The sequence below is a fragment of the Aptenodytes patagonicus genome, chromosome 10 (genome assembly GCF_965638725.1).
Source record: "Aptenodytes patagonicus chromosome 10, bAptPat1.pri.cur, whole genome shotgun sequence".
NCBI classification, from domain to species: domain Eukaryota; kingdom Metazoa; phylum Chordata; class Aves; order Sphenisciformes; family Spheniscidae; genus Aptenodytes; species Aptenodytes patagonicus.
In genome coordinates, this window is record NC_134958.1 from 18,482,866 (window position 1) to 18,495,481 (window position 12,616).

A 12,616-nucleotide genomic window follows, 5' to 3' on the forward strand; every position below is an offset into this window, starting at 1 on the left:
GCAAATGGACAAAGACAGAAATCTTTTTATGTCTTTTTTTTTAAATTTCTATTTTAGGGTTTTTTTATATCATAATTGGAGAAGACCTCAGGAATACTCTTGTCCAACCTCCTGCTCAAAGCAGGGTCAGCTATAAGATCAGACTAGATTGCTCAGGGCTTTATTCAGTTTGGTCTTTAAAATGCTAAGAATGGAGACTGTACAACCTCTCTGGGCAAACTGTTCCACATTTGACTGTCTTCATGGGACCTATGTCCACTCTGAACCTCTCTCATTTCAACTTATACCCATTGCCCCTTGTCCTCCTGTCGTGCACCACTGTGAAGAGCCCGGCTCAGACTCCTTGATAACCTTCCTACTGGCACTGGAAGGCTGCTGTTAGATCCCCTCAAAGCCTCCCCATTTCCAGCCTGAACAAGCCCTGCTCCCTCAGTCTCTCCTCATAAGACTTGTGGTCCAGCCCCCAACCACCTTTGTAGCCTTTCCCTGAGCTCAATCCAATTTATAGCTGTCTTCCTTGGACTGGGGGTGGGGGACAAAATTAGGCACGGTATTACAGATGTCTAATAAGTGCTGAGTAGAGAGGTATAAATCACTTCCCCCAGTCTACAGGCTGTGGTCCTGTTGATGTAACTCAGCATATTGCTGGCTCTCCTAGCTGTCAGGTGACACGGCTGGTTCATGTGCAGCTTGCTGGCTACCAAGACCTCCAGGTTTTTTTCTGCCCAGTTATTTGCCCATCTAGTTGTCCACCCACCCAGACTGTAACATCCTAACCTGAATATAGCAATACTGTGGGAAAGTGTCAAAAGCCTTGCTAACGTTGAGGTAAAAGGTATCCACTACTCTCCTCTCATCCACAAATCCAGGCATTTTATCATACAAGGCAATCAACGGCAGGACTTCCCTTGCTCGGATTCTGATCAAATGGCTCCAGAAACTGGCAATTTCAGATGAACACTAAATCCCACAGAATTTCACATGAAATAATGAGGCAGTAATAATTCACATCTGTACAGTTGTATTAATAATAAATAATAATTAGCAGTAATGATGGAAAGGCATGACTGTTAGTGTTATAGCACAAAAGAGAGAGAAACTTTCTTATCTTCCTATTCGCGGAGCAGCTAGAATGCAAATGCAAAATACTTTACATCCTTTTATCTTATACATCAGAGAGAACTTGCTCTCTCAGAGATTTAATTTGAGAGTCTCTTAGAAAGCAGATAATATAGGACAGTGTTTTGTAACAAAACGTGCAGTGAGAGGATTCGGTCAGTGTGGTTCCATTTCTGTGTGAGCTGCTCATGGAACCTGCCAATACAGAATCCTCTAAAAGATTTGCTTCCAAGCTCCCACTTCATCATATTGCTATGACCAATGACAACAGAACGCAGGCTAATATCCAGAGATAAAGAAGTCTGTTTAGTACAGGTAGTGAAATGGTACTTGTCACTCTCAAAAAATAATAATGAAAAAAATGTTGAGATGTTTGTATGTTATTTTCAAAACAATTCTGCTAAGTTAAAATACACAGATGTCCTAGCTTTCTCCAAGTACTTGGTTTTAATTGGAAAATTACAAATATTTAATAGCAAGAAAAAAGACCCCACTAATTATATGAGACTTTCACAGTATTCCATGAGCACTTTTTCTGGAAATTCAAAAGTAACCTGATTCTGACTAATACATCATTTATTACACCATAAAAGGTTGTCACTTTATATACTTTGAGAAGCTACACTACCTGAGTAGCAGTTAAATATAACTTACTTGCTTACACAAAGGAGAATAAGCTAAAAATAGTACAAAGCAGTTTTATACAGATAAAGGAAAGTCTTTTACTGTTACAGTCATTTCTGTGAAGAACAAAAACCTAACTGAAGTAGGAAAAAAACAGCACAAACAGCTGTTACCTACAGGGTTGAGCTAAACTATCTCAGGTTTTGAAGTACTAAACAAAATTGTGAAAGGAGAATTAGTATCACCGAGCAAGAATGTTCTATACATCCTGAGTAGCCCATAATATAAACCACTATGTCAGTGATATGGAATCGTTATATATGTTATGCTGTAATCTTCTATTAGAAAGCCTGTAGGACAAAATGTAAATTCAGTGAAAATTGTCAGAGATCCTAGAACAAGCACTTGAGTTATTGCCAGCATCTTTTTTCTAAAAATCCCATGTAGATTCAATGGTTATAATCCAGTCAGGGCTCTACTCTAACTATATATATATATCTCTCTCTCTCATCTGAATCAAGTTGCCCAACCCAAACATCGAAGAATCATGAGTGTGTTCCCAAGATTGATGTGATCACATATCAATGTTTGGAGTAGGGATTGCTTTTCTTTGGTCCTGTTTTTAGGAGGAGGCACTTACAATATGTTTTTTACATCTTCTGCTCAACCATGAGGACAATAAAGTAAACCTTTTTTTTAAAAGTGAAAGTGACAATAAATATAATTCTAGGAAATGTAGGTTTAAACAAAACAGTATTATCCGAGTACTGGCAATGCTACAAGTCCAGCACTACGTGACTCCCAGCAGCAACCTGGGTTTATTCAGTACAGATCCTTGAGTAACAGACCTATATTAATAGAACACAGACAGCATTTCTCTAGTGTCAGGGTATTCCTTACAGGTCACCTGCTCAAGATATTTTCATGTTTAAGTTCTGAAATCTAACAAAAATCACTGCGCACGTGCTGTCAGTGGCTGCTGTGTGACAGGGCTTTGATGTATGCAATAGGAAAGCAGAAAATCAGTAGACTAACAGAAATCCTACTGTCCTTAGTTTTAGACCAAATACAATCATCTTATATAGAAGCTCTTTCATAAAAATTACAGTCAGCCTTCAGAAACTAGGCTCACAATGTGTTGCACTTAAAACGAAACTGCATAGTGACTCTTGAGTTACGCTCCATGGTACAATGTAGCAACTGAACTTCTAATACAGACTTGAAACTATACATAAAATAAAATTTCGATATCTAAGTGTATCTTACATAGAAATATTTTATTTTCAAATCTCTCCATCTCCCTGGAGTTGTCCCCATCTCCTGAACAAAATCACCAATCGGCACCAAAGCCTTAAACTTCAGAGAACCAACACAGGAAATGATTACTGGACTCACTTTCCCCAAATTCGCTGGAGCCTCCAAGCATCATAATGCAAGAAAAAAATTCATCCAAATTAGAGAACATATTAAGCATCCTCCCATCTCCATGAAATAGTGGTTTTGAATATTAGCCACCCTAACTGACTAGCATAAGTGTTACAGCTACACTCTGTACTGGAAACACGTAAGCTTGCCCCCTTTGCCAAGGCTTCCTCTCATTTTGGTTTATATTTTCACAGTAAATACAAATGACAGACCTTTTGTTTTTCCCATTGCCTATAAAAAAAGAGGAGAAATTCATCAGTTTGGGAGGATGAAAGAAGAAAATTCGTAAGTCAAAGTAGAGGAAACTGGAGGCAGCAAAGAGAATTAGGGGAAAGGAAGAGAGGAAAAAAACAGAGGCATTTATAAAAGACACTGTGTGAAGAAATACAAGTAAGTACAAAAATCTAATGTAGTGCAAAATAAAAAAAATATGTAAACAGATCTAATAAAAAGTGTGATGTGATTTGGACCACAGAAATGGACAGCAGAAGCAATGGACAAGCTGGGAACAAATCAGAAAGGTTATTAAATTCAGAGATGTCCAGAGCAGATGATCTGAAAAGGATTTATAGCAGTGTGACATGGCAGGTGAGAAAGTTTCAGCTGGAAGTTACTGAAGAAACTAGTGGGGCTTAGGATTGTGGAGATGAATAAGAGCTAACTCTGCCTAGCTCTCCTCCTTTAAACTTTGCATACCAAAAGCTTTTGAATTTCTAAAGCTGTATCTTATTACATTCCAAACTAAGTTTTGAAAGAAGAAAAAAACCTGAGGTACGCTGGGTCAGAAATGACAAAAATAAATCCATGTAACATTGAAATCAAACATATCCCCCCCAATGCCTCATGGGGTAGGTCCCGCCTTCCAGTCTTGCTACTCGTCCAACAAGTTTCAGCAGGCTTCTGGTTTGGAGCAGACTGCATACAGTCCCTCTGTAAGAAAAGACTTACTCTTTCTATTATCTAAGTTCTGTTTGTATGTCTGTTCCCTGTTCTTCTCTGAAATCTCCTAGACTCTGCTCCTCACACAAGTCCCTACTCTGTCACACCTTTTTTATTTTCTTTAACTGCCGTCTCCTGCACAGGCCCTCAACAGAAAGGAACAATCTTTCCTATCCCACAGAGGTTACACCTGACATAGGCATTGACATGCCCTCCATCGCAAGGCTGAAGGAGAAGCAACAGGTAATTAATCTATTTTGCATAGTTTCATCAACTAAATTAAGTCAATTAAGACTTTTTGTTGCAATCTGAAGGACAAAAACAACACAAGACTATTTTTCAGATTGTCAGGTTGTTGTGTTTTTTTTTTTACTGTTACTTATCTGATGCACCCTACTGTTCACTGACTGCTAACTTCTTTGTTTATATGACATATTATTGTATTTAAAAAGGTATTTCATGGGCATAACAACATTATTTCAGTACACACAATCACATCAGATGACAAGTCACTGGTAGCACCATATCAGTTAGTAGCAACTGAATTGCTCCAAAGCAGCACTGACACAGTAGGTTTACATGAAAGGCTTTAAGTTTCGAATGGTCAGAGAACATCAGTCAGCAAAAAGCTGGAGCAGCACAAAGCTGGTTAGAAAAACACAGGTAGTGAATCATAGTCAGGATGCTGGAACCAAATTAATTCACTAACTCAACAGAAAGAATACTCTTATTGAACAATTATTTCCAGAACAGCTGCATGTGCTATGTGAGTCAGCAGGTGTAAAATTTAACTGGACTGAAAGGTCTCTGCTTTAAAACCAAGTGTTTCTAGTGTGGAGGAAAAACAACAAAACAAAAAAAAAGTGCAGCTGAGTAAGGAATGGAGGATGCACTCTGACTGAGGGCTGGTACTGATGTTTAGTGTCAGAGACAGCAGGCATCTACATGAAAGGTAAATTCAAAAATAAACTCAGTTATGCTGTGAGGTTTCTGTCCTAAATAATAGTTGCTTGAATAACAACAGGAGGCATTGGCAGCCTGAAGAAAAAACAAAGACTTAGATAAAACAATATATAATTTAAGCAGCCACTTATCCATTTTTGCCTTACCACCTCAAACTGGATTAGTAAAGGGTTAAAAAAAGATGCTAAAGACAGCAAGAGTAGGACTCACCTCAGAAGCATTCCAGATGATTCAGTTTTTCCTGATCATCAGAGAGGACTAGCTTCCCCCTGCCCCCACCTCTGCCCTATTTACACAACTCGAAGAGTCCAAGAATTGTTCAGAAGTGGGTTTCCCAGTGATCTAATGCTCTGAGACCAAGCTGAGAGACATAAAATTTTCCCAGGCCTTGGTCCTGGACCCAAAAAGCCTAGCGTTCCTTAGGGCGCCTCAACCTGGGATGACATAAAAGCACCAACAGTAGAAGAAAAGGGCAGGGGATGAGAGCCAAGTGTCCAGTGCCAGGGCTTTCTGTGGTAGGTTCACTGGACTCCAAATCCCAGGCTAGAAAGAAGTTGAAAAGGAGGTGGTGATCAAGAGCATTCTCTATACAGAGTACTACCGCAGGATCCACAGAGTGTGCATCCTCACCTTGGCACGCTGCTCTTTGGGCATCACATCTTTAGCGAACACTGGGGAAAGCTGTTTGCTATTAAATCTAGCTTTTGAGGGAGGGAAAGGTTGAGGAGACCTCATTAGGACTGACCACATTGTGATCAGAGAAGACATTCCTTCACCTTTCCCAGCCCTTCCACCTCGCCTTCTTGTCCTTCTCAACCTGTGGACACCATCTTCTCCTTAGAAAACATTTGATAAAAGAAACCAAAGACTAAGACCTAAATTTTTATATTTAGCCTTGACTACTACTGTTTTCTTCTTGAGGCACACTAGCAAGAAAACCAGCCCAGGGACAAGACTAGGAATTAGACGGACAAATTACTGAGGTTAGTCAGAGGTTAGTCAGAAATTTAGAATAAAACACTGTGATTTTCCTCAGACTCTGCAGCAAGGAAAGTGGGTGCATGCCAATGAAAAGGTCAAACCACACCAGAGTAAACTTCACAGGACAAGAAATATTCCTGTAGCTGGTTTTTTTGCATATCTGGTTCTGCCCCAAGCTGCATGTAGGCTGCATCATCCACCACACTGGATCCATGCACTATGTACATACACATGGTATAGCACTGTAACAAATATGAAACATTTACGTAATTACTTTTGCCTGAGTGGAACCAGAAATGTTGTACTATCAGACAGCAAGGGTTTGTTTGCCCAGGTATTATTTGAAAATATCACCACTTTGTTGAGTTTTAAATAAAATAATATATTGCACAGTTTAAAAAAACCCAAACCAATACAACTATATAGTGCTCTCTATTGGAAGCTCTCTTGGAAAAGTTTCAGAGTGACCTCCTGACAAAGTCCTGATTTCTTTCGTTTAACAGATATATTTCCAACTCACTCACATTTTAATAAGCTGATCAGCTTGAAAGCTGAAATCTGAAAGCACAAGAGCACTAGACTTTGGACTTCTGCTTTAAACCATTTGCTTCAAGACTATCACATATTGTAATTTTTTAGATGAGAAATACGCTCTGCCTTCATAAAGGTAGTACGGTTACAACCACTCCGGTTTTACAATAGTTTTCACAGCGCTTAGACAGCTGCATTCACCCTTGTTTTTCTGGAGAATGAGGGTCCATCTTTTTTTTAACCTAGTCTTTCTCTAGTCAAGTCTTCAACTTGATTGTGCTGTGAGGAGAAAGTGACTTCTTAATGCTCTGCAGCACATGAGTAATCCTTGCTTGCTCAATGTTAAGCACATGCTTTGTCAGATCACAACTCGTACTCTCTAATAACAAAAATCAGGCACCCATTAAGCAGCCTACGCTAGTTGCACCGATACTAGATTTTACGTTTTTCAGGCAGATAATATTCAGGCAGCAAGACCTGAGTGACATGCTATTATTTAGTCTTCGGGTTTTTTTGCTTTTTATTGTTTTGGCTAAAACAGCATAGCTTAGCAGGGTTGTAACAGTTAATAAATGTATTGTCTTTCACTTCTTAGATATAATAAAACTAGAGGACATTTATCATTAATTAGTAGGAATAGCATGCAACTATAAAGCACTCCCCCCCCCAGGCTTTCAAATATCCACCTACTCCAATATGTTAAAAAGAACATTTGAAAGGTCACCAGCAATTCTTGATTTAATGATAAACAAAATGCTAGAAAGGATGCAATTTGTGATGGGGAACTAGGAAAGATCTAAATAGTAAGGACTGCAACGAAGGGCAACTTGCAGCAACAACATGCACACAGGACTTCAGCAAAGGAAATTTTAAAAGGGGCAGGAAATGCTGCCGAAAGCTAAGCAAGACCAAAAACATGTAAGAAAAAGGATGCAGAAGGGGAAGGTTAGACAGAATTAAACAAATTACGATGCAGCCTGTGTTTACAGTTCACGAACTGCTGGTGCATATATCTAAGAAGCAGAAGCCATAAAAATATCCAGTAAGAATTAATGTGAAACTTTCACAAAACAACAAAGGAAAGAAAAGAAGTCAAAATGCTACACAGCTCACAGAGAAAGCAACTTGGGCAAGATTACAGAATGATGTATTTCAGAAAATAAAAATGAGTTCTACAGAAGCACAAAAAGACAACGAAACTGAACAAGAAACTAAGATGAAAGGAAGAGAGCGCGCCATTTTTCAATGTGACAAATACAAGAAAGTAAAAAAAGGTATTTTGGTGAGATGGCAGTAAAACTAAAATGGACACACCTTTTGGAATTTTTAACCATTCTAATCGGGTACAATATCTGCCCATCTACTTTACATTTAATGCCGTTTTTGTTGTTAGTGAAACTCACGCTTGAATGCAATACCATTTAGAGAACTTTTTTTAAAAAAAGAGAGAGACTACTGAAGAACCAGTACCAGCAATGTAACTTTCAAGGGGTTTGCCACCATTTCTTAAATATTTCACTATCATTGTCTGTATTTTTTACTAGCGACTTGGAAAAAAATTACAATCCCTCTATTCCTAAAGCTAATGCAACGCATCCACAGGAAAAAAAACCCTCTCTATTAAAAAAAATTAAAAATACAACAAAGCGTCCCTGCCCACAGAACAGGAAAAGTCTTGCTGGCAGACAAAACTTTCGTTTTCAATATCATCCCAATCATTAGAACTCCTTCAAATCTACTGCAGAGAACATGCCTCTGTGACTCAAATACTCCATAGCAGCTGTCCCACAAATACAAAGCATCAGCTGTTAGGTGGGAGGCACATCATCTCCCCTTTCAGCCCATTTAACGGAACCAGCATTTTACATGAGACTATACTGTGAATCAGTAACAGATCAATTAAACAGGCACGAGAATTTTCAGCAGGAATGCTTGATTCATGTAGTCCTTCCCCTTATGAGGGTGAAAACTACCTGTAAGGATGTACAATCTGAGATGTTCACAAATGACCAGACACAAATCCAGTATTTGACAGGCTGTATAACATACTTCCAAACACAAAATCCAGGGCTCTTATTCCATCTACGTTCTTCCGCGCCATCTTTCAGCTTAGATTTTGAGCAGCTATGCATGTCAAAGCATAAAACAATATGAATCTCTACATCATGACGTCTTCCTTCCAAGAACACAGGAAAGAGTTCTTAGCTGAAAGTGTTGGCTGCAAGGCTGAGAGAAATGAGAAACTCTCAAGAGTTTTACAGTTAGGTCTGAACAAGACAAGTCCTCACAATGTTTCATAGCATAAATCTAGTACAAGTGTTATCATCTTGACTCACAAGTCATCAGTTTGACCCAATGCAATACAGCCACTATGGGACAACATAAACAGAGAGGGCAATAAGCTAACTTTCAGGTAGAGAAGAATAACCAACCCGAGGAAGGCACTGAATATCAAGACACGATTGATGAAATGGACCTGTAAGTTCAATTTGAAGCCAACACAGAAAGTAACACTCCAGGCTAATGCATTTATGATGATCTCTTGCTATCTACTGGGATTCATGCTTCTGTGTACTTTTATACTGAGATGAAATCATTTGAAATAATCAGGTCCCCAAGAATTCTACATTAAGGGCTCCTCATCAACAAGGAAGTGCCTAAGATAGACCAACTTACGGCCAACTGCAGCAAAAGAACAATTTTTGTTCCTGGGGTTTCATGGGTATTCAATTGTACAGGAGAATTCAAAAAGGCCTGAAGGTTGTGAACTGATTTAGCTCTCCCAAAACAGAGGAAAGCCTTTGAAATTCTTCCTTTTCCTACCAACCTCAACTCTGTCCTGTCTAGGTTTAAAGTTAATTTCTGTGCTTTTGATATCCTGTATATTTGGGAAATGGAAACGTCCACATTTGCCACAACAGAAATTAAAAGATGAGCACGGTTAATGTATTTTGTCATTGACAGGAATTCTCCCTGCATACTTGTGTATCTGGGAGGATGATGTTTTGTGAGATGATGTTGGTTCAGAGGATTCACAATTGCCAATAATTATATGCAATCTTGAATTTATTTAGGACCAGAAGGGAATATTATTACCTTTATACAACTAGGGACATTGTTCAATCATTCTAATATCTTGTCCAAATCTTTGCAGAAGCCTTTATTTAAATGCCTCGGCTGAACCTGACTAACTTCTATACTTCTATCTTTTTAAGGCAGCATATGTTTATAGTTCTATGTGGTGGTGAAGTTACAATTAACTGTTCTGAACTAGAACAGTTCTGACATTTTACCCTCACGATTTCATAGGACTTTTTTCTTCCATAGGACTCTCTCCAAATATTTAAAATTGTGATTACAGGCACAAGGCAGAGTTATCAACTAACTAGTCATTCCAGCTTCAACTTCAAAAGCTCTTTTACTTCCTCAGTTATTGCCAGCATTGATAATTCTAGATCTTTTACTGGATACAAGCTATTTATTAAACCTAGGAGCTTCAGGTGACTATGCTAGAAAGGCATTTGGAGAAATGATAAGCAGCTTCTGTCTTTCAAGATTATTGCTTGATTGTTAGTTTTCACCAACACAAAATGATCCTCATTTTGTGCCACTAGGCCAGTGCACAATGATTAATTTTTTTTTATATATGTGTGTGTGTATATATATATAAATTTAAATCCCCCAAACTTGACAATCTGTTAAGATACAAAGTCTACCATGAGCTTCTTTCCCATGTAAGGAAGTCTGTTCTTACAAACCAACTGCTAATAAAGCAATCCACAAGTTCAGTTTAAATGCAGTCACTTCTTCCTATTTGACATGAAGCAGATTAACAAATATTAACAGGCATAAGATAAGAAGAGGAACTCAAGACCAGCTTTATTCCTTCTGAAAAACTTATACACAAAACTAGGATAAAATTAGCCCATAGGTTTTAAAACAGGATTTAATTTTGGTCCATGTTCTCAAAGGAAAATAACGTAGGAAGGACATTTTGTTAACATTCGCCTCATTTTCTGCTAGAATGCAAAGTCACTCAAAGCTGAACAGACATCTGGAAATGACAATTTTGATCTCCATGTAACGAGACATCGGTAGCAGCTCAGCTTCCTCTTCCCTTTGCCAAGCCTTCCACAAGAGAACTAAAAGAGGAACTGTCTGAGGGAGAGGAGAAGAGGAGACTATTTTTGGGGAGTTAGCTTTGTACACTCAATCACATGACAGTACTGTAAATTTCTCCCTCCCCCTCCATCAATTACATGCTTTTCTTTGAATTCCGCTTATATAGACATCTCCTCAAAGAATAGTGTATCTACTGCATCTGTCATTTTTCACGGGGTCAGTCTCCTTTACCGCATACATTTCATGACTAGAAAGCCAAAATCCTGATTTCTGAATTAATGGTGAACTACGTATACCTCAATTAAGCGCTATATAAAGCTGGAAATAGACAGCAATTACTTTTATATAATGGTGAAATACTACATCATTTATAGAAATAAATGAAACCACTTATACAAGTAAAAGGGCAGTTTTTCAGTTAAATATATTATTTTTGATGCAGTTTGGATTCTTTTTTATGTTTTTGTTAATTTTCAGTATTTTTTAATTATTATTATTATTATATTATTATTAATATTGCCAGTGAATTTCACAAATCCTCCAGTTCCTGATGGTTGTCTATCCTGTTGGAATTTTAAAATGTTTCATCCTATGCCTTCCCCCTATATTCAAGTGGTCATTGCCCGCACACCTGCTGCTTCCTGAAAACTAAGCTGTTTTCTAACTGATTTATTAGTAACCTCCGAGTTCATCCACACCTACATCCCTGGCACTGTAAACCAAATACAGCATAACTTGTTTTAAAGATTAAACTATTTTCTTTAGCGGTTTTCTTTCTGCCTTAGGCCACATTTTAAGTAGGTTATACCTAACAACTCAAGCATTACTGCTATTCTGTGCATGGGAGATTCAAGGTGCCAGCTTAGACTATCCAGAAGGAAAAGAGACATGCCCTCCTCATTCCTGGGTATTGGGGAAGCTGGAAATCAAACACAGCTGAAGAGAAATCAATTCTCTACCATGCAGACCCATCTGTTTATGCTTAAGAAGTTTCCCAAAGCTTAGTGAGGCAAAGAAGTTTTCACTTCAAGGCACTTCAAGGTGCCTTTGGGTCTCGCTGCCATTAACAAGCATGCATATACAAAGATGACATCTGGAGAGTCTTGCAGCTCATTTCATGTTTTCCTGTGACACTAATCTAACACATATCCTAACTTAATCCCACACAAAGCAGCGATACACGTGCCTACCAGCATGGGCTGCTTTTCAAACTATTTTGCTGAGATTGTTGTTTCTTTCCCCTGGGTCACATTTATTGTCAAATTGCTCTGTCAATATTAACCGCTTGAGCACGGGCTTTTATTTTAGCCTGGTTTTAAGTAAAATTAGGATTTTTTGTTTGTTTGTTTGCTTGTTTTTTCCCCTGTTATCCTCAAAATTAAGTGAGGGCTGAAATCCAAATCTCTGGGTAATTAATGGAAATCTTCTAGCATTTAGATGGCCCAAACTTAGCAAATTTTCATTCCATCAAACTAAAAGGAAGGCAAAAAGCAATACTAAACCTTCCATTCAGCTCTCCCCACCTTCGGCTATGTTCACCTAGTTCTCATGTCTGAAACATCTCCAGTTTTTCTGTTACAGGTGGGGAGAAAGGAGTTGGGGTTTGGTATATAATTTATTATGATAATACTCACATCACACTTCTTTCAGTTCTTTTGCACAGCAATTGATAGGTTAGTTTTAAAGTGAAAAATTAAATTACCTAAAAAAGTTTGGAAATGGGCTCATTTTAGACTCACTTCCTTTCAATGCTTTAAATTTGGAAATTTAGGATCTGTTCACCTTTTTGAAAATTGAGGCATTGACATCAGCAAGTAAGAGAATAATGACAAATGCTTCCTAGAACAATCAGCCCTAATCTCAGGAAAAGCATCTACTGAACGCATAGCATAAACCCGAAGTTACAAAAACC

The 12,616-nt window shown here is 38.3% G+C and overlaps 1 protein-coding gene across 11 annotated transcripts in view; it reads right to left on the reverse strand.

Moving 5' to 3' along the window:
* The window catches only part of OTUD7A (OTU deubiquitinase 7A), a 181,465-nt gene that overhangs the window by 49,072 nt on the left and 119,777 nt on the right, over window positions 1-12,616 (reverse strand). The gene's annotated exons all lie outside the window — the stretch shown is intronic.